This window comes from Haliotis asinina, chromosome 12 (assembly GCF_037392515.1).
Source record: "Haliotis asinina isolate JCU_RB_2024 chromosome 12, JCU_Hal_asi_v2, whole genome shotgun sequence".
NCBI classification, from domain to species: Eukaryota; Metazoa; Mollusca; class Gastropoda; order Lepetellida; family Haliotidae; genus Haliotis; species Haliotis asinina.
Window position 1 is genome coordinate 2,583,938 of NC_090291.1, and position 4,415 is coordinate 2,588,352.

The window sequence follows — 4,415 nt, forward strand, 5'->3', positions numbered from 1 at the left end:
TTTGTATGAATTTCCCAAACATGCTCTGTGATGGAGGCAGAGAAGTATGAACATGCTAGTGTAGTTGTTTTATCATTTTTTGTCCAAAATTGCTTGAGGAACAATGGGAAAATATGAAACAGTAACTACAGCAATTTTTCTTGCTTTGATTGGTCTGTCTTTGGCTTGGGCAGGGTGAGGACATTTACTCTCTCTTTGTGTTTTGTTAACCTCAGCATTGTGTATTTGTTGTCATCAGATCAAGATAAAGACATCATTAGTCATCAAGTTATAAAAAAACTGTCAGATCAGTGGGGTTGTTTATGATAAATTTAGGATAAACGCTCCACCCCTCATCAGTTTGAAACAAGATGTTTGAGATGCATTTAAATTATTTTTGCACCAAAACTGTTATTTTCACGAGGTTACATTTCAACACAAATTGTATTCTGACACAACTATGGTGAGAATATTTGAATTTTCAAGAACCCCCTGGTTGCTAAAAATGTTTTAAATGGTAGTTTCAGACTTTTTCCTACTTTGAACAAAACGTGACTTGATTTGTATCACTCGTGTCTTGACCAGGGGGAACTGTCTCAAAACTTGATGGGCCATGTGATTCTTTTCCCACCTGACTTTAGTAATATGAAAGAATCAGGTGGTCCTAAAACTGAGTAGTATCTTTAATCAGATACTTACTGTTCAGACTGAATTTGTAATATATTGAAACACAAGTACTATTTTTCACCTGTTTTGAAATTGTGTTTGTGGAACCATCAGTGATACCTAAACAGAAATTTGCCAAAATTTCTTAGTAATTAACATACATGTTATATGTATATGTACATATGATGATAATTATTAGTATTATGAATGTGTCTTTTGTCTGAGGTATCCGTGGTATTGGTATTTTTTTCAGTTCAAGAGAAAATGGACACAACCATGTTTTAATATTCTGCCAAGACATTAGTCTTTCACCTTGTGTTCTTTTACGTCTTGATGTGAGTTTGTTGAAAAGAAGTGAATGTACGATGGACAATAACACTTATTGTTATGTAATCAGGAAGGTTATGAATCCACTTTTATTGTTGAAGTGAACATTCTGTGGTAGTGAGAATGTCTTGTTTGCTCTGCGCACGAATATGAGAGCAGAGAGTCATATCAAACCAGTAAGTCCATAGTTGTAGTTACCGGTTGGCTTTTATCACTAGCATGAACAGTATTTGACATACACCCAGTGCTAATTTACATGGATTCTTTACATGGCAACAATCTCTAAAAATTGTATGTACTGATGCCATTATATTAATGGTGCTTTAAGCCTCCCAAGTAGACTGATTGTATGAGTTATAACTAATAGAAGATGGAATAACTGTCTATTTTGACATTTTGTCAGTAGAACCTGAGAGCTGACTACACAGTGTAGTGCATGTAGTGGTGGCAACAGCTGTTTGCTGATAGAGACTATACAGGTGAACAAATTGGATAAAATTCAAGAATGATTGTTTATCCTTTTGGGTTCAGTTTAGAGGAAGCATGTCAGTAAAATATAAATTGGTACAATCTACTCATGAGGTACCGACAAAGATGCAGGAGGTTAGACGTGGATTCTGTGAAGAAAATGAGTTGACCGAGGCTGCATTGATCAACTTCCCTTACACAGTCATCTCCATGCAATCACTGGCAATGTGACACATTTATAAACTTCATTTCTTCTTCGGTAATGGTGTCAAAGTTGAGTTAAGGTCCCTGTGCCGTAAGATATAAACTGCATTGATAAAATGCACTTATTCGAAATATTACAAGAGAGATGTATTGAATACTTTCTCAGGTTATATGTATGGATTCAGTTTGTATGTTATTTTCTGAAATAATTTGTATGCTTATTTCAGATGGAAGTAAGAACAGGAAGACAAAGTGTACATTTAACAGAATCTGTAACATGGTACTTAGTGGCGGCTTGAGCAGGATTTAATTGTTTTACATTTAGTGTGTAGTATATTTGTTAGTGTTAACCCAGGGCCGACTACCTCTATCAGTGTTTTGGAATATATACAGTGAAGCTGTGGGCCCCTCCTGTGAGTGTTCTCTGTGTACAATGTAAGTGTTAATCTTGCCAAAGCTTGTATCAGGGTGACTGCAGCAGTTGGTGGGGCTGTTCCTCCACAACTGGTCATGGCAGGCAGGAAAATGGAGATACATGATTGTGGGAATATCCCGGTGGTGATCAGGTGAGTTACCATGGTTACAGGACATTCTGACTTATGTTTGCTTCTAAGGATGTCAATTGAGTATCCAAAGAATTACTAAAAGAATATGAAGTATGTATTGTAAATTGTTTATTATTAGATCATGGTATTTGAACAAAGAAATGTTTCATGATTTACCACAATAATCTTTGACGTCGTAAAGCTCCAAGAAAATTCATTAAAGATTAAATGATGGTTGTGTTTGACACAGAGAAAATATTGTAATTATGATAAGTTGAAATTTTCCACTGAATGTATAATTCATTAAAAATTAGATGGTCAGTGTCTTTGACAGAGATAAAGTAAAACCTTGTCATTGTAATATTCATATGTTGACTTTTTCCACTGAATGGTGTATATGTGTTTGACAGTTTGTGAAAGCTTGACCTAAGGAATAGTTAAACTACTCTATACATTCAACTGCTTAGTCACAATGGAGAGACGTCATCTAGGATCACCAATCATTTTGAAGGACGATAATGTCCATTACAAACAGTACGTCTATCTGATGACCAAACATAAACTGACCTGCATACTGATATGTCCATTACAAACACTGATTGTTGTTTAATCAATACTGTTACATTAGAGGAACATTCTGAGTGGAGGTCATTCACTACTAGTCCAGATTACATGTGTAATTGGCAGGAAACAAATTCAATGTGTGCTATTTATTCATGTTTGCTGTCATGTCATGAAACCTGTACATTTAAAAAAAAAATGGAATAAATCTGGAAATTTGTTTTGATGTGGATGTTGTTTTCTGTGAACAAAGACAATTACAGTGTGTTTGATACTCATTACAAAAATGTGGTGAGTAACTTTGTTATTCCCGAATCGCTAGAAAATACTCAACAGAACATTTTGAGGACTTCTTGTTTCCATCATAAATCGCATCATGTCAAATTTTATAACACTGATTCTTTCAGCATATTGTGGGACTTGTGAAAATCTGAGAATAGATGGACCTTCAGTAACCCAAGATGGTGTTTGGCGACCATCAGCTAGGCCCACTTGCACAAAGCCGTCTTAGCGCTACAATGATTGTAACTCCCATTTTCCAACATAGGCTTAAGATAGTTGTAGCGCTAATATCGCTTTGTGCAAGTGGCCCACGTCACGTTTGGTTGATGCTTGTCATCGTTATAGATCGATGCTTGTAATGTCTATCATTGTCTGGCCCAGAGTTTATTACAGACTGTTATCAACAAGCTGGAATATTACTGAGGGTAGCGTGGTGTTTAACAACACTGAACAAATCAGATGTGTCCTGTCAAGCTTGACATTTAGATAAACCCACAAGTACGCAGTGCTGCATTTGGCCCCTAAACTCAGAAATTGTGGGCCAATGACCAAAAAAGACAAAAATCTGTAATCCTTCTCCTTGACATTTTACAGCCAAAATAATTTGAGATATCAAATAGAGATCCGTACAGTGAAATGAGCTCCTTAAAGCAATTCATGTTACAGTTTTGTATGCAAATAGACATGCTAGCAATGTGCAGAGCTTAGGAAGCCTTATATAGAATTCCATAAGTTTTAATAGTTTGATTATAATTACTTTTAATGCAAATAGTTGTATTTTGAAATTAATCACATGTCCATAAGTAATAAATTTGCACCAATGTTGGCACCTACATTTATAAATGTAAACACCAAGGAGAGCAAACTTGGTGGGAATCCTGCTATCACGCAGACTGGCTGCAGCACTGAGTACTGGGAAATCCATCTTGGGACATGGGCATGTGACGCAAGTTCCCCATACACTGAGTGGTCTGAACAATTTCTTGGAAAACTCTAAAATTCTCAATTCATATCACGTAATTTTCTGATCAAAATTGATATTATATACTTATCCTGACTCATGCTTATTATGCTGTCCCTTCCTTCTATCCGAATTTAGTGCAACAACTTGAATCCCTTGAAATTCCCTTCATTGAAGAGGATGTATAATCAACACCTACAAGTAGCCTGCTTTTAGCCGATGCATTGGCGTCCAAATCGATCACATGACCAGCCATGCTTGTCACTCTCTCCATCGCCCAAAAGGACGGATGTGACTGCACCTGGGTCCTGATACAGCACCATATCCTTGTTCATATGTTCCACTATATTCCGATAGAAGGAGACAAACAAAATAAGCAGGAATCAGAATAAGGAAAGATAAAAAGATTAGTGTACAAGAAG